The 19,409-nt window shown below is 33.2% G+C and overlaps 1 protein-coding gene across 1 annotated transcript in view; it reads right to left on the bottom strand.

The window, feature by feature from the left end:
• LOC135143000 (GTP-binding protein Di-Ras1) overlaps positions 1-18,506 on the bottom strand; it is a 138,099-nt gene extending 119,593 nt beyond the window's left edge. The window contains exon 1 of the mRNA XM_064074822.1: positions 18,418-18,506. The gene's annotated coding sequence lies outside the window, so the exon portion shown is untranslated. The remainder of the gene's footprint in view (positions 1-18,417) is intronic.
• Between the last annotated feature and the right edge of the window lie 903 nt (positions 18,507-19,409).

Genomic DNA, 19,409 nt, shown 5'->3' with positions numbered 1-19,409 from the left:
CTTATTAAGGTGGAGCTTGTACGAGAGGGAGGAGCATCGATAATTTTACTTTATAAATATAATTCTCACATCGGGTATGTTTACTTAACACCAGCTTAATGGCTTCTAGATTCCTTGTGGAACAATTTACTTATTTTCTTACTAAAGGTTTAACAGATTTGTCTAAGATTCTTAGACAATATCATTGTCATTAATTAACACTATTAAGAGTGGTCACTAAAATAAAGAGGGGGTGGGAAGGCGGGGCTAAAAAAAAGCCGATCTTAGCTCCTCCACCTCGATTCTACATTTCACTGACTTATTTTATTTATTATAAAATGGACATTGAATTCTATTTTGACAAGCAGTCGAATGTAGTATTTGAAATAAAAAAAAAAATTGTCCCACCCACCCACCCAACCCTCCTCCGTTTCAATCACTCATTCTTGTCGATTCTAAGACCGAAGTCTTATTTTATCTTGATAAATAATAAAATCTCGGATTAGGTACACTTTTTAATGAAATTTTATTTTTTCCTAAATTTTATTCCCCTCTTAACTAAAGAGTAGGCACTGGAATGAAGAAGGAGTAGGTGGGCGGGGCTACTGCTTGTTACAAGACTGTAGAAAAAAACTAAACTTAGTCCCGCCCACCTCCTTTCTTCACTTCACTTAATAACCTGTAGAATTTAAGATTTAAAACAAAGTCAAAAGTGGCGCCGCCCACCCACCCCTCTTCCGTTTTAGGCACCCATTCTTATTGGCACTGAGTCTGAAGTTGGATTTTATAATGGTAAATAACAAATTCTAGGATTACACTTTTTTTAATAAAATTTTATTTTTTCTTACATTTTTTATTTTCGAAAAACAGCTTCGCCGTCAGCGTTTGCATTAAATAAAAAAAATCATATAAATTGTAATTAATGATGTACAATTATTGTAAACGCCGCCCCTCTTCTTTGGGCCAATGAAATAACTTATTAAGGTGGAGTTTGTGTGAGAGGGAGGAGCATCGATAATTTAAAATATGGTTCTCGCGTCTGGTATGCTTATTTGACAGCTATTTAATATTTTTTAGATACTTTGTAGAACAAGTTAGCGATTTTCTCATCACAGGTGTAACAGATTTGTCTAAGATTCCAATTAAATAATAACTAGAATGGAGAGAGGGTGGGCGGGCGGGGCTATTCTTTTTCACCAGACTGTAGAAAAAAGCCAAACTTATTTTATTCACTGTAAAATGGGAGTTCAATTCTATTTTAATAACCGGTAGAAGCTAAGATTTAAAATAAATTCAGAAGTGGCCCCGCCCACCTACTCCTCTTCTGTTTTAGTCACCCATTCTTATTGGCTCCGAGATCGAAGTTGCATTTTATACTCCCCTCTTCTTCGAGCCAATGAAATGACTTATTAAGGTGGAGCTTGTACGAGAGGGAGGAGCATCGATAATTTTACTTTATAAATATAATTCTCACATCGGGTATGTTTACTTAACACCAGCTTAATGGCTTCTTGATTCCTTGCGGAACAATTTACTTATTTTCTTACCAAAGGTTTAACAGATTTGTCTAAGATTCTTAGACAATATCATTGTCATTAATTAACACTATTAAGAGTGGTCACTAAAATAAAGAGGGGGTGGGTGGGCGGGGCTAAAAAAAGCCGATCTTAGCTCCTCCACCTTCATTCTACATTTCACTGACTTATTTTATTTCTTATAAAATGGACATTGAATTCTATTTTGACAAGCAGTCGAATGTAGTATTTGAAATAAAAAAAATGGACCCACCCACCCACCCAACCCTCTTCCGTTTCAATCACTCATTCTTGCCGATTCTAAGACCGAAGTCTTATTTTATATTGATAAATAATAAAATCTCGGATTAGGTACCCTTTTTAATGAAATTTTATTTTTTCCTAAATTGTATTCCCCTCTTAACTAAAGAGTAGGCACTGGAATGAAGAAGGAGTAAGTGGGCGGGGCTACTGCTTGTTACAAGACTGTAGAAAAAAACTAAACTTAGTCCCGCCCACCTCCTTTCTTCGCTTCACTTAATAACCTGTAGAATTTAAGATTTAAAACAAAGTCAAAAGTGGCGCCGCCCACCCACCCCTCTTCCGTTTTAGGCACCCATTCTTATTGGCACTGAGTCTGAAGTTGGATTTTATACTGGTAAATAACAAATTCTAGGATTACACTTTTTTTAATAAAATTTTATTTTTTCTTACATTTTTTATTTTCGAAAAACAGCTTCGCCGTCAGCGTTTGCATTAAATAAAAAAAATCATATAAATTGGAATTAATGATGTACAATTATTGTAAACGCCGCCCTTCTTCTTTGGGCCAATGAAATAATTTATTAAGGTGGAGTTTGTGTGAGAGGGAGGAGCATCGATAATTTTAAATATGGTTCTCGCGTCTGGTATGCTTATTTGACAGCTATTTAATATTTTTTAGATACTTTGTAGAACAAGTTGGCGATTTTCTCATCACAGGTGTAACAGATTTGTCAAAGATTCCAATTAAATAATAACTAGAATGGAGAGAGGGTGGGCGGGGTGTTTTTCACCAGACTGTAGAAAAAAGCCAAACTTATTTTATTCACTGTAAAATGGGAGTTCAATTCTATTTTAATAACCGGTAGAATCTAAGATTTAAAATAAATTCAGAAGTGGCCCCGCCCACCTACTCCTCTTCTGTTTTAGTCACCCATTCTTATTGGCTCCGAGATCGAAGTCGGATTTTATACTCCCCTCTTCTTCGAGCCAATGAAATGATTTATTCAGGTGGAGCTTGTGCGAGAGGGAGGAGCATCGATAATTTTACTATTAAATATAATTCTAACATCGGGTATGTTTACTTAACACCAGCTTAATGGCTTCTAGATTCCTTGCGGAACAATTTACTTATTTTCTTACTAAAGGTTTAACAGCTTTGTCTAAGATTCTTAGACAATATCATTGTCATTAATTAACACTATTAAGAGTGGTCACTAAAATAAAGAGGGGGTGGGAAGGCGGGGCTAAAAAAAAGCCGATCTTAGCTCCTCCACCTCGATTCTACATTTCACTGACTTATTTTATTTATTATAAAATGGACATTGAATTCTATTTTGACAAGCAGTCGAATGTAGTATTTGAAATAAAAAAAAAAAATGGTCCCACCCACCCACCCAACCCTCTTCCGTTTCAATCACTCATTCTTGTCGATTCTAAGACCGAAGTCTTATTTTATATTGATAAATAATAAAATCTCGGATTAGGTACACTTTTTAATGAAATTTTATTTTTTCCTAAATTTTATTCCCCTCTTACCTAAAGAGTAGGCACTGGAATGAAGAAGGAGTAGGTGGGCGGGGCTACTGCTTGTTACAAGACTGTAGAAAAAAACTAAACTTAGTCCCGCCCACCTCCTTTCTTAACTTCACTTAATAACCTGTAGAATTTAAGATTTAAAACAAAGTCAAAAGTGGCGCCGCCCACCCACCCCTCTTCCGTTTTAGGCACCCATTCTTATTGGCACTGAGTCTGAAGTTGGATTTTATACTGGTAAATAACAAATTCTAGGATTACACTTTTTTTTAATGAAATTTTATTTTTTCTTACATTTTTTATTTTCGAAAAACAGCTTCACCGTCAGCGTTTGCATTAAATAAAAAAATCATATAAATTGGAATTAATGACGTACAATTCTTGTAAACGCCGCCCCTCTTCTTTGGGCCAATGAAATAATTTATTAAGGTGGAGTTTGTGTGAGAGGGAGGAGCATCGATAATTTTAAATATGGTTCTCGCGTCTGGTATGCTTATTTGACAGCTATTTAATATTTTTTAGACACTTTGTAGAACAAGTTGGCGATTTTCTCATCACAGGTGTAACAGATTTGTCTAAGATTCCAATTAAATAATAACTAGAATGGAGAGAGGGTGGGCGGGCGGGGCTATTCTTTTTGACCAGACTGTAGAAAAAAGCCAAACTTATTTTATTCACTGTAAAATGGGAGTTCAATTCTATTTTAATAACCGGTAGAAGCTAAGATTTAAAATAAATTCAGAAGTGGCCCCGCCCACCTACTCCTCTTCTGTTTTAGTCACCCATTCTTATTGGCTCCTAGATCGAAGTTGGATTTTATACTCCCCTCTTCTTCGAGCCAATGAAATGATTTATTCAGGTGGAGCTTGTGCGAGAGGGAGGAGCATCGATAATTTTACTATTAAATATAATTCTCACATCGGGTATGTTTACTTAACACCAGCTTAATGGCTTCTAGATTCCTTGAGGAACAATTTACTTATTTTCTTACTAAAGGTTTAACAGCTTTGTCTAAGATTCTTAGACAATATCATTGTCATTAATTAACACTATTAAGAGTGGTCACTAAAATAAAGAGGGGGTGGGAAGGCGGGGCTAAAAAAAAGCCGATCTTAGCTCCTCCACCTCCATTCTACATTTCACTGACTTATTTTATTTATTATAAAATGGACATTGAATTCTAATTTGACAAGCAGTCGAATGTAGTATTTGAAATAAAATAAAAAATGGCCCCACCTACCCACCCAACACTCTTCCGTTTCAATCACTCATTCTTGTCGATTCTAAGACCGAAGTCTTATTTTATATTGATAAATAATAAAATCTCGGATTAGGTACCCTTTTTAATGAAATTTTATTTTTTCCTAAATTGTATTCCCCTCTTAACTAAAGAGTAGGCACTGGAATGAAGAAGGAGTAAGTGGGCGGGGCTACTGCTTGTTACAAGACTGTAGAAAAAAACTAAACTTAGTCCCGCCCACCTCCTTTCTTCACTTCACTTAATAACCTGTAGAATTTAAGATTTAAAACAAAGTCAAAAGTAACTCCGCCCACCCACCCCTCTTCCGTTTTAGGCACCCATTCTTATTGGCACTGAGTCTGAAGTTGGATTTTATACTGGTAAATGACAAATTCTAGGATTACACTTTTTTTAATAAAATTTTATTTTTTCTTACATTTTTTATTTTCGAAAAACAGCTTGCCGTCAGCGTTTGCATTAAATAAAAAAAATCATATAAATTGGAATTAATGATGTACAATTATTGTAAACGCCGCCCCTCTTCTTTGGGCCAATGAAATAATTTATTAAGGTGGAGTTTGTGGGAGAGGGAGGAGCATCGATAATTTTAAATATGGTTCTCGCGTCTGGTATGCTTATTTGACGGCTATTTAATATTTTTTAGATACTTTGTAGAACAAGTTAACGATTTTCTCATCACAGGTGTAACAGATTTGTCAAAGATTCCAATTAAATAATAACTAGAATGGAGAGAGGGTGGGCGGGCGGGGCTATTCTTTTTCACCAGACTGTAGAAAAAAAGCCAAACTTATTTTATTCACTGTAAAATGGGACTTGAATTCTGTTTTAATAACCGGTAGAATCTAAGATTTAAAATAAATTCAGAAGTGGCCCCGCCCACCTACTCCTCTTCTGTTTTAGTCACCCATTCTTATTGGCTCCGAGATCGAAGTTGGATTTTATACTCCCCTCTTCTTCGAGCCAATGAAATGACTTATTAAGGTGGAGCTTGTACGAGAGGGAGGAGCATCGATAATTTTACTTTATAAATATAATTCTCACATCGGGTATGTTTACTTAACACCAGCTTAATGGCTTCTAGATTCCTTGCGGAACAATTTACTTATTTTCTTACTAAAGGTTTAACAGATTTGTCTAAGATTCTTAGACAATATCATTGTCATTAATTAACACTATTAAGAGTGGTCACTAAAATAAAGAGGGGGTGGGAAGGCGGGGCTAAAAAAAACCGATCTTAGCTCCTCCACCTCCATTCTACATTTCACTGACTTATTTTATTTATTATAAAATGGACATTGAATTCTATTTTGACAAGCAGTCGAATGTAGTATTTGAAATAAAATAAAAAATGGCCCCACCCACCCACCCAACTCTCTTCCGTTTCAATCACTCATTCTTGTCGATTCTAAGACCGAAGATGAATTTTATGATTACACTTTTTTTAATGAAATTTAGATTTTCCTAAATTTTATTTTTTTTTTTCGAAAAACGACCGCCATCAGCGTTTACACTTAAATAAAATAAAAAATTGGACACAATCAGGTACATTGATTATAAACGCCGCCCCTCTTATTCGGGCCAATGAAATGATTTATTAAGGTGGAGCTTGAGCGAGAGGGAGGAGCATCGATAATTTTGTTTTTTAAATATAATTCTCACGTCGGGTATGTTTATTTAATACCAGCTTAATGCCTCCTAGATTCCTTGTGGAACAATTTAACTATTTTCTCACCAAAGGTTTAGCAGATTTGTCCAAGATTCTTACAAGACAATAACGTTGTCATTAATTAACAGTATTAAGAGTGGTCACAAGAACGAAGAGGGGGTGGGTGGGCGGGGCTATTGTTTGCTACCAGACTGTACAAACAAGGTAAACTTAGCCCCGCCCACCTTCTGTCTCCATTTCACTGATTTATTTAATTTACTGTAAAATGGAAATTGAATTCTGTTTTGAAAAGCGGTAGAACCTAATATTTAAAATACAATAAAAATGGCCCCGCCCACCCACCCCTTTTCAATTTCTTATTATTCGTTCTTGTTTGTTCTAAGACCGAAGATGAATTTTATTATTACACTTTTCTTTTTAATGAAATTTTTAGATTTTCTTAATTTTTTTTTTTCGAATAACGACTGCCGTCAGCGTTTATACTCGAATAATAAAAAGTCATGTAAACTGGACACAATCAGGTACAATGATTGTAGACGCCGCCCCTCTTCTTCGGGCCAATGAGATGATTTATTAAGGCGGAGCTTGTGCAAGAGGGAGGAGCATATTCCAATTTTGCTATGCTGTCCAGGCGCGATATTAGATGCAACATGTGAATGAAGAACACCAGACAGAATAAGCGAATATCAGAAAAAAATTCCAAAGTTACGGTTTGAATATCAATGGAGGTGAAAAACAAAAAATTGTCTCACATCTCGAATCGAGTGAATATTTTTATGACGTCACGTACATCTCTCAAGCTATTTACAATATTCGCAAAAAAACCAATAACAATAGAAAATGAAATATTTAAACGACCGGAATACATGTTATTTTGCGTAATTTAGATTAGAATTATTTAACAATGAAGTCGTCTGTGTGTTTGAGCAATGGAATATACAGGCACTAATTAATGCTTTGAAGTCATCAAATAACATTAATGTAGTGCAATCAGGTCATGTTGAATAAAGCAATCGGTTCCGTAGTTTCGGATATTACGTGAATTCCAACAATCAGAAGGTACCTAACAGAGATTTTGGTTTCATGTTCTAGGATTTGTGAAACTTGATATTCAAACAAGCATTCGTTTCGCGATACGGGATAAAAGCCAAGTTTAACGAGAATTTAAAAACTAGACAAAAATTGCTCAATGCAATCTGGAACCACACTAAATCCTCTTTCATTATCAAACCACGAACAAATAAAACCACGCTGTTTGCGGTAATGTCGAATCTCGAACCCGACTCTGGCGCTCCTAATGGAAGCTTGCAGCAGGAAACGGGCTTTCACGCGGCTTTTTCCGGAGGACCCTATTTAAAAATTCATGATACGGTCGTGCGTACGCATATCTAACGTTGCATCGAATATTGATCGATGATTTTATCTGCAAAAATTTTTACCGCGATTTGAGCTTTGTTGCTACGTGGTGAGCAATCGCGGCACTTTTGCCTTATTTAAAGCTCCGTATTAATAAGCGACTCGTAAAGCTTAATTGGCGGAACTGAATAAATGCTTTATTTGCAGAATCGTGCGATAAAACTTTATGACGGGTCACGACTCTCGAAATGTGGAGCGAGCCGTGAATTTTTTACTTGTCTAACTATTTTATCGGAATGAAGGGGTTTCGCTTAATAGATTCCTGAGGAGCTGAGTGTTTGTTATTAAATTCTACCGTTGGCTCAAAGGAACGTTTCACGCAAATATTGCTTCTGAGTGTCTTTGTCTTTGTACTAAACTCACATAACGTGAGTTGTTAGCAATACAAATGCAATTTTCGACGGGAGTCTCGGGAGAATCGGTTTGAAAAAATTAAAGAAATTTCTCTCTTGAAGTACTGTAAGTGTTTTCTGAGCCACTCGTGCTTACTCAGGCGTTTAGATCAGTTTCTCCCATAAACTAAACTAATTTTGTTTAGAACATTTTCCTTTGTGAGCTTATTTCGCGTTTTCCGATACCGACTCCTCGAAGCAAAACATCTTTGGCAAAAAGCTTACATATCGCTTCCGCATTCCTTTCTCCAGATTTCGCCATCCTAGAAATAAAAACCCTTTTTATTAAAGCTCGCATCAACTTCTCCATTTCCATTTCACGACTCGAGCTTAATGCACCTGAATATCTTGCACATGAAAGCGCCTAACCACTCCACAAACAGTTTCATCCGCATGTAAATCCAATTTTAGAAATGCAAGGGAAGCAATAACAAAGCAACCCCCCGGGCAGGCCCTCTGCATTCACCAGTCAGTGCCATGTTTACGTCCGATTTAATCCAAAATTTTTTGCTGCCTCAGATTATGCAGAGGCTCGACCGTCCCGGAGATGGCTCTTGAATCTTGGTGGCGAGCCATGAATTGCAAAAACGGCTAGATATAAGATAAAAATTGTGTGTGATTGAATACGAGATGCGATGGTAAATATTTCGGGTATTTAATGAATTCCGACAATCGGATTTCAATCAGACCACGCTGTTTAATTGTAATTAAATATGATAATTGGTTCCCGGTGGATTCCGGCTGGTGTGCTATGCTTTGATGTAGTTTAATGCATGGGCATGAATAAGTTGATCATGTGACCCGGCGAATCCGCCATTTCCAGCTAATTAATGTGTTGTTCTTGCTTAATAAACACGGAAACGAGGTCGTTTAAGGGTATTCCTTTTCATTTTTTTGTGGCTTGTGGGTGCCATTTAGCAATGGGTTCGTACTGGTAGAACTATTTATACAGGGTGAGCAACAAATTAAAAATTTATTAGTGTGGGTAGTAATATAGCTTAAGGAAGTTACCTGCGTCATTATCTAATCTACTCAATTAGTAACAATTAGACAGAATAACCTGTCAATACAGGAAATAAAGAGAAAAAAACATGAAATAGTTCCAAGTTAAACCAAGCAATCCACAGATCCTAAGATGAAAATGCTTCTAATCAGTCAAGTCCAATTTTCAGTTTCATATTATAATTATATAATAACAAGAAACACTAAAAGTTAAAAATTTAATTCAAAAATGGAACTCATTTTGGGAAGTCGAGAAATAAGAAAATCAAAAAATAGATTATTTGAGGAATAGGAAAACTGAAAATTCAGAAACGTCAAAATTTGAAAAATTAAAAAATATTCAGGAACTGAAAAATCGAAAAGTCGAAAAATCTAAAATTTAAAACATTGAAAAATTAAAATATCGTAAATTTGAAAAATGGAGAAATCTAAACATCAAAAAATCAAAAAAATTTAAAAATCGAAAAACTGAAAAATCAACAAATCGACAACTAAAAAAATTGTAAAATTGAAAAATCGGATAATTCAAACATTGAAACATCCAAAAATCGAATATCCGAAAAGTAAAAAATCGATAAACCAACAAATCGAAAAATCGGAACAAGAATTAAATAACTGAGACATCGAGAAACCAAAAAAATCAAAAACTCGAGAAATCGAAAATTGAAAAATTCGGAAAATTGAAAAATTAAAATATCGAAAAGTTGAAAAATTGAGAAATCGAAATATAAACAGTCGAAAAATTGAAAAATCCAGAAGTCGAAAGATCGAAAAGTGGAAGAAACGAAATATTGAAAAATCGAAAAATCAAAAAAGCAAATTGAAGAACTGAAAAATCGAAACTTGGAGAAGTCGAGAAATAGGAAAATCAAAAATAGATTAATCGAGAAATCGGAAAACTGAAAATTTAGCAACGTCAAAATTTGAAAAATTGAAAATAGAAATACTGAAGAACTGAAAAATCAAAAAATCGAAAAATCTTAAATTTAAAACATTGAACAATTAAAATATCACAAAATTGAAAAATCGACAAATCTAAACTTCAAAAAATCAAAAAATAAAAATTTAGTTTTCTTTGTATAACAAGATTACTTAACATATTTCACATGATAATTTCTTGTAGATAAATAAGAATTTTGTTATTAAGCTCCGCCTCTCGGCTTACGACGAATAAAAAAAATCATCAGAATTGAGATTGGGCGGGTGGGCGGGGCTTATATTTTGTCTTTTTTTTTTAATACTCATGGCCACTTTTTTACAACAAAAAACTCAGAACATGGTTAAAATCGTACATTTTGCAAGGAAACATGGATTTTGCAACTATGGGGCGGAGCAAATTTTCCATTTTAAACATGTTTTAAGTTCTGAAAAGCTGACTACACATATTAAGAAAAAAAGGCAAACTGTAAGCCCGCCCACCCGCCCTATCTCAATTGTGATGATTTTTTTATTCGCCGTGAACCAAGGGGGTGGACCTGAACTGTAAAATATTTTCTTTACAAGAAAAATTAAAAATATGTTTTTGAGTATCGTGTTATACAAAAAATACCATCTATAATAAAAAAAATGCAAAATATAAATTCCGCCCACCCACACCATCTCAATTGTGATGATATTTTTTATTCTTAGAAGCTTAAAACACGTTTAAAATGGTAAATTTTTGTACAGAAATATGGATTTTGCAATTAGGCTCCGCCCCTATGTCTGTCAACGAATGAAAACTTCATGACTATTTAGATCAGGACAGGTGTGGGTGGGGCTTAATCTGTGACTTTAATTTTTTCTTAATATACATAGTATTCTTTGAATAACACGATGCTCAAAAATATGTCTTACGTGGTAATTTTTTGTATTGTTTTATTTTAGTCTATTATGTCAAAAAATAGATTGATTGAGAAATTGGAAAACTGAAAATTTTGCGAAGTCAGAATCTGAAAAATAGAAATACTGAAAAACTGAAAAATCAAAAAGTCGAGAAATTGAAAAATCCAAACAGCAAAAAATAAAAATTCGAAATTCTAAAATTTAAAATTCGACTAATCGAAAAATGGAAACTCCAGAATTTAAAAAATTGAAAAATCGAAACATCGAAAAACTGGAAAATCGAAAAATTGAAAAGTCCAAAAATAAAAAATCGAAAAACCGAGAAATCCAAAAATGCAAACATCGAAAAGTTCAAAAACTGAAACATCGAGAAAACGAAAAATCAGTGGATCGAGAAATCGAGGATTCGAAAGCCGAGAGGAAAAGTTAAAAATTGAAAAATTGATGAATCGAAACATAATCGATAAATCGAGAAATCAAAAAATTGAAAAATCGAAAAATTTGAAAAAGAGATTAATTGAGAAATTGAAAAACTGAAAATTTAGCGAAGTTAGAATCTGAAAAATAGAAAAACTGAAAAATCAAAAAGTCGAGAAATTGAAAAATCCAAACAGCAAAAAATAAAAATTCGAAATTCTAAAATTTAAAATTCGACTAATCGAAAAATGGAAACTCCAGAATTTAAAAAATTGAAAAATCGAAACATCGAAAAACTGGAAAATCGAAAAATTGAAAAGTCCAAAAATAAAAAATCGAAAAACCGAGAAATCCAAAAGTTCAAACATCGAAAAGTTCAAAAACTGAAACATCGAGAAAACGAAAAATCAGTGGATCGAGAAATCGAGGATTCGAAAGCCGAGAGGAAAAGTTAAAAATTGAAAAATTGATGAATCGAAACATAATCGATAAATCGAGAAATCAGAAAATTGAAAAATCGAAAAATTTGAAAAAGAGATTAATTGAGAAATTGAAAAACTGAAAATTTAGCGAAGTTAGAATCTGAAAAATAGAAAAACTGAAAAATCAAAAATTCGAGAAATTGAAAAATCCAAACAGCAAAAAATAAAAATTCGAAATTCTAAAATTTAAAAATCGACTAATCGAAAAATGGAAACTCCAGAATTTAAAAAATTGAAAAATCGAAACACCGAAAAATTGGAAAATCGAAAAATTGAAAAGTCCAAAAATAAAAAATCGAAAAACCGAGAAATCCAAAAATTCAAACATCGAAAAGTTCAAAAACTGAAACATCGCGAAATCGAAAAATCAGAGGATCGAGAAATCGAGGATTCGAAAGCCGAGAGGAAAAGTTAAAAATTGAAAAATTGATGAATCGAAACATAATCGATAAATCGAGAAATCAAAAAATTGAAAAATCGAAAAATTTGAAAAAGAGATTAATTGAGAAATTGAAAAACTGAAAATTTAGCGAAGTTAGAATCTGAAAAATAGAAAAACTGAAAAATCAAAAAGTCGAGAAATTGAAAAATCCAAACAGCAAAAAATAAAAATTCGAAATTCTAAAATTTAAAATTCGACTAATCGAAAAATGGAAACTCCAGAATTTAAAAAATTGAAAAATCGAAACATCGAAAAACTGGAAAATCGAAAAATTGAAAAGTGCAAAAATAAAAAAACGAAAAACCGAGAAATCCAAAAATGCAAACATCGAAAAGTTCAAAAACTGAAACATCGAGAAAACGAAAAATCAGTGGATCGAGAAATCGAGGATTCGAAAGCCGAGAGGAAAAGTTAAAAATTGAAAAATTGATGAATCGAAACATAATCGATAAATCGAGAAATCAAAAAATTGAAAAATCGAAAAATTTGAAAAAGAGATTAATTGAGAAATTGAAAAACTGAAAATTTAGCGAAGTTAGAATCTGAAAAATTGAAAAACTGAAAAATCAAAAATTCGAGAAATTGAAAAATCCAAACAGCAAAAAATAAAAATTCGAAATTCTAAAATTTAAAATTCGACTAATCGAAAAATGGAAACTCCAGAATTTAAAAAATTGAAAAATCGAAACATCGAAAAACTGGAAAATCGAAAAATTGAAAAGTCCAAAAATAAAAAATCGAAAAACCGAGAAATCTAAAAGTTCAAACATCGAAAAGTTCAAAAACTGAAACATCGAGAAAACGAAAAATCAGTGGATCGAAAAATCGAGGATTCGAAAGCCGAGAGGAAAAGTTAAAAATTGAAAAATTGATGAATCGAAACATAATCGATAAATCGAGAAATCAGAAAATTGAAAAATCGAAAAATTTGAAAAAGAGATTAATTGAGAAATTGAAAAACTGAAAATTTAGCGAAGTTAGAATCTGAAAAATAGAAAAACTGAAAAATCAAAAATTCGAGAAATTGAAAAATCCAAACAGCAAAAAATAAAAATTCGAAATTCTAAAATTTAAAATTCGACTAATCGAAAAATGGAAACTCCAGAATTTAAAAAATTGAAAAATCGAAACATCGAAAAACTGGAAAATCGAAAAATTGAAAAGTCCAAAAATAAAAAATCGAAAAACCGAGAAATCCAAAAATGCAAACATCGAAAAGTTCAAAAACTGAAACATCGAGAAAACGAAAAATCAGTGAATCGAGAAATCGAGGATTCGAAAGCCGAGAGGAAAAGTTAAAAATTGAAAAATTGATGAATCGAAACATAATCGATAAATCGAGAAATCAGAAAATTGAAAAATCGAAAAATTTGAAAAAGAGATTAATTGAGAAATTGAAAAACTGAAAATTTAGCGAAGTTAGAATTTGAAAAATAGAAAAACTGAAAAATCAAAAAGTCGAGAAATTGAAAAATCCAAACAGCAAAAAATAAAAATTCGAAATTCTAAAATTTAAAAATCGACTAATCGAAAAATGGAAACTCCAGAATTTAAAAAATTGAAAAATCGAAACATCGAAAAACTGGAAAATCGAAAAATTGAAAAGTGCAAAAATAAAAAAACGAAAAACCGAGAAATCCAAAAATGCAAACATCGAAAAGTTCAAAAACTGAAACATCGAGAAAACGAAAAATCAGTGGATCGAGAAATCGAGGATTCGAAAGCCGAGAGGAAAAGTTAAAAATTGAAAAATTGATGAATCGAAACATAATCGATAAATCGAGAAATCAGAAAATTGAAAAATCGAAAAATTTGAAAAAGAGATTAATTGAGAAATTGAAAAACTGAAAATTTAGCGAAGTTAGAATCTGAAAAATAGAAAAACTGAAAAATCAAAAAGTCGAGAAATTGAAAAATCCAAACAGCAAAAAATAAAAATTCGAAATTCTAAAATTTAAAAATCGACTAATCGAAAAATGGAAACTCCAGAATTTAAAAAATTGAAAAATCGAAACATCGAAAAACTGGAAAATCGAAAAATTGAAAAGTCCAAAAATAAAAAATCGAAAAACCGAGAAATCCAAAAGTTCAAACATCGAAAAGTTCAAAAACTGAAACATCGAGAAAACGAAAAATCAGTGGATCGAGAAATCGAGGATTCGAAAGCCGAGAGGAAAGTTAAAAATTGAAAAATTGATGAATCGAAACATAATCGATAAATCGAGAAATCAAAAAATTGAAAAATCGAAAAATTTGAAAAAGAGATTAATTGAGAAATTGAAAAACTGAAAATTTAGCGAAATTAGAATCTGAAAAATAGAAAAACTGAAAAATCAAAAATTCGAGAAATTGAAAAATCCAAACAGCAAAAAATAAAAATTCGAAATTCTAAAATTTAAAATTCGACTAATCGAAAAATGGAAACTCCAGAATTTAAAAAATTGAAAAATCGAAACATCGAAAAACTGGAAAATCTAAAAATTGAAAAGTGCAAAAATAAAAAAACGAAAAACCGAGAAATCCAAAAATGCAAACATCGAAAAGTTCAAAAACTGAAACATCGAGAAAACGAAAAATCAGTGGATCGAGAAATCGAGGATTCGAAAGCCGAGAGGAAAAGTTAAAAATTGAAAAATTGATGAATCGAAACATAATCGATAAATCGAGAAATCAGAAAATTGAAAAATCGAAAAATTTGAAAAAGAGATTAATTGAGGAATTGAAAAACTGAAAATTTAGCGAAGTTAGAATCTGAAAAATAGAAAAACTGAAAAATCAAAAATTCGAGAAATTGAAAAATCCAAACAGCAAAAAATAAAAATTCGAAATTCTAAAATTTAAAATTCGACTAATCGAAAAATGGAAACTCCAGAATTTAAAAAATTGAAAAATCGAAACATCGAAAAACTGGAAAATCGAAAAATTGAAAAGTCCAAAAATAAAAAATCGAAAAACCGAGAAATCCAAAAGTTCAAACATCGAAAAGTTCAAAAACTGAAACATCGAGAAAACGAAAAATCAGTGGATCGAGAAATCGAGGATTCGAAAGCCGAGAGGAAAAGTTAAAAATTGAAAAATTGATGAATCGAAACATAATCGATAAATCGAGAAATCAAAAAATTGAAAAATCGAAAAATTTGCAAAAGGAAAATTGAAAAATCGAAATTTTAAAAACTGATAAATCATCGAAAAGTTGAAAAATTAAGACATTGGAGTATAAAACAGTCGGAAAATTGGCAAATCTAAAGTTTAACGAAAAACTGAAAATCAAAAAAGTAAAGATCGCGAAATCAAAAAATCCTGCAGTCCAAAAATCGAAATATTGACTAAACGCCAAAACTGAAAGAAATATCTAAAAAAATGAGAAATTAAAAACATTGAAAAATTGAGAAACCGAAAAACTAAAAAAGCAAAGTCGAAAAATCATAAGCTTAAAAAATCAAAAAATTGGAAAAACAAAAACCCGAAAAATCGAAAAATTGAAGAAGTGAAAAATCCATTCTGACTCTTCAATATTCTATTCTGACTCTTTATTAATAAAATAAGCTTTTATTTTTCATTAATAAATAAACCAAAAAAACATTTAATAAGATATTTATAAATTATAAACAAAAACAGAACCAACAAAAGAAAAATCCATTAAAGCATAACCAACTAAACACTAGAGAAGATGTTAAAAATTCCTGTCTTCTGCATATAAGTACGCTAGTAATATTTCTAAATTTTGATAATTATAATAACTAATTCATCAGTACTAAGATAAAGCTGATTTTGCAATGACATATCCTCTAAGAAAAGAAAGGGTGGGTGGGCGGAGCTAGTAGTTGCCACGATAAAACTAATTCTGGCAAGTGAGATACCCTGTAGGAGAAGAGAGGGCGGGTGGGAGGGGCTAGTACCTGCTAAGATAAAACTGATTTTGACAGATGACATATTTTCTAAGAAAACAGACTGTGGGTGGCTAGGACCTGATAAGAGTGATTTTGGCAAATGACATAGCCTCTAAGAAATGAGAGGGTGGGTGGGCGGGGCTAGTTCCTGCTAAGACGAAGTTAACTTTGGCAAATGACATACCTTTTAAAAAAAGAGAGGGCGGGTGGGCGGGGTTAGTATCTGCTAAAATTAGATCGATTTTGGCCAATGACATACGCCTGCTAAGAAAATAGAAGGCATAAAAATAAATTTATATTATTAATTTAAAATGAATAATTTAATAAAGTTTGTTGGAATTTCATTATTATTTCAGAGGAATCACGATGACGGCTTTATCTGAGGCCGCCCAACAAAAAACGGGAAAAAGGCAAATGTTAAAAAAACTAAAATTTGTTTTTTTTTTAAACATACCTTTGGAAAAGCGGGGTAAAATCCTTTAATTTAAAAAATATTGTGTTCCGAATGTTAGAGGAAAACAATTTATGACTTGTGGTGGAATTAAATCAGTGGTATGGGGCGAAGGTCAAACTTAGTTCCACTGCTATTCAATATATTTTATAATGACGTTGTTAAATATTTGAACTGTAAGGCATTTATTTATCCAGACAAAAAAATAATTGTGAATTTGAGGAGAACCATTTTTTTGGTATTTATGAACCTTTAACACGAGAGATTTTGTTTTTTGGAATTTTAAAAATCGTTAATTAACGTTACATGTGTGAAATCCTGACTAACATTCTAAGTTTGGGCTGTAAGTTTACTAACTACGGTACGTAGTTTTCTTGTAATAGTAACCGAACAAGCAGAAGCCAGGAGGTGCCCTTAGGGAATCTAGGGTCCTTGAACGATACCGAAACTACAGTTAGAAAGTGTATTGATTCATGTATACGATCTTGTTAAAATCGTGAAATTTATGGCCCCTGTAATATAGATATAGATTTTTTTCCCTGTGGGAATTCCAGGAATCAGGGTGAAAAAGGGTTGAGTAGATTGTCTCTGATACTGAAGTTTCTCAAATAGACTTATCATGATAATTGTATTTTATGGCAATTTTCATCTAATTATGAGTATATTCGGGGTGCTCACAGTGAATAAAAAACGAAACGAATAATGCCAGAAGATTTATGAATATTCGGAATTAAAATATCCAACATTCCCTTAAAAATGTTTATTCTAAGCTAATAATTCCCTACAAGCGAAGAAAAAGAAAATTGCTTTTTAATGTTTTATGGAATTAAATAAACAAAAGCTTATCTTACTTTTCATTGTGTTCAGTTTCGCAGAAATAATGAAAGTTAAAAATGTATTTGTAAGCTTTCAGGATTCAAACGATCTGTCACTGGAACTGACAACAGGTTTTTCGAGAAAACATAAATTATCCGGTTTATCTTGTAGTGTTTCATAGTCGTCAAGCGAAGTTTGCGGCGAAAATAATCCTAATCTAATTGTTCACCCAGAAACAACCCCCTAACGACTATAAATTTCGATTAATTTCTAAAATTCTGTCTAAAAAGCGCTAAAATTAATAACTACGACGAAATCAAAGCTCGAAGCTCTTTCAGTTTCAGCCGGCGCATCCCTTAAACGTCTTTATTGTTTCCTCGCTACAGATTAATAATTCACGCCGCGATGAACTCATTAAGCTAAGAAAATTAATTTCGGACTCGTATCTGTCCTCCGGGTGCGTTTTTTCTCGCGACGGCTCTTTCGCCTCTTCTAACATATTGTTCTGGAAATAATTTCGCGAATTAAGCGCGAAAGCGCCGGACGGATTATTCCCCAAAATTATGCGCGACGATAATTGCTCCTTTGTATTATCCTCGAAAATTCACGGAGTGTTACAGTTTTAATCCCCGCTTTGCTCGGCCCGAAAATCCGAATTCATTTTCGCAAATCGAAATTTATGGAGCCATCACTCGCATTCCTGCGAAGCTAAGAAACCCATTTGCATAATGAAATGAATTTATTTGCGATTGAGGAGGATCGCACGAAATGCGCTGGGGTTGTCACAGGTGGCAGGAAAAAACCCAGGTACAAATATGCAAAATAGTGTCCTTGAATGACGTCATCGGTTTTCTGGAGGGCTGTATTGTTGAATTTTTTCATTAGAAAATCCATTCGTCTGCGTTTTCCGGTTTCGTTTTTTGTTACTTTCCCTTGTAACTGTTTCCCGTTCCGAGGAACTTCCAAAGAACCAATACTTCGAAAGTTATCGCCTGCCCGTGACAGGTCGATTTATTCGAAGAAGTTTCGTAAAGTGCGCAAAAAGAAAGATACAAGTGAAAAGCTTACCTTTGACGACGGAGTGGAGCAATCACGTCAAAGAGACAAATTCGCGAGAAATGCGGAAAGCTCTCGATGCCAATATCACAACAGCGCAGCAAAAGCACAACTGAAAGGAAAGCGTGCTGAGCGTCGCGATGGAGGGGTGCGAAGCGTCGCGACGCATCCAGCGCTGGAAAGTTTGGCAGGGTGATAAAGAGGCCTGTTGGAAAAATTGAATCGGTTTTTACACTTTAGTAGGGGGATCAGGAATTATGGCTTGGGGAATTTAAAGTGCTTGTATTAGGAAATTAAACATTGCTGGGGCGATGGAGGAACAAATTGGCCCTTTACGTTTTCTTTTCAACGAAAATGTTCGATTTTTAATCCGTGTGTGATTACTCCGATGACTGGAATCTTCTTGCCGACAAATGCGCAATTTAAGCCCCAGTCAAACATCCCCATTAATATTATTAATCATTATTACCGTTACTTTACCCTTGAACCCGAGCTGAACGCTGAAAACATGTTTCCGTTTGGCTGATACTCAAACCTCATTAACTCATTCTCCCAACGCAGATTCTTGTACTTAACCACCACCTTTAGAATTATCCTCGAACATCAAACTGGTGCAAACGAGCTTTGACGAGTTTCCTAATACAGAAGTTTGCGGCAAAGGGAACAACCCGATCATAAAACATCGCGACACTGTGGAGAATTTTATTACGAAATCGTATCTAGAGCTTAACATGTTTACCACACACAATGTAAATTCGTTGAAAAAACTAGCGTTTCGTAAATGTGCCGGCGGCGGTTTTTTACGCATTCTCAGTTAACGTTTTACATAAATATGGGGGTTTTGGTTTATTCATAATTAAAGAGCTTGTGTTAGCTACTTAACTCGAAAACTGTAAGTTGGTGAGGCAGAAACGACGTTGTTTAAAAACGAACTTCGATGTACTTGGAAAAGAAAAATAAAGAAAGAAAAGTCCGGGCAGAACTCGGAGGGTCTGGATGGCCTC

The sequence above is a fragment of the Zophobas morio genome, unplaced genomic scaffold (assembly GCF_036711695.1).
Source record: "Zophobas morio isolate AGI-343-1 ecotype UQ-CSIRO unplaced genomic scaffold, CSIRO_AGI_Zmor_V1 ptg000057l, whole genome shotgun sequence".
Classification (NCBI taxonomy): domain Eukaryota; kingdom Metazoa; phylum Arthropoda; class Insecta; order Coleoptera; family Tenebrionidae; genus Zophobas; species Zophobas morio.
The sequence above is the reverse complement of the archived record's forward strand: the minus strand, read 5'-3'. Positions and strand labels throughout refer to the sequence as shown.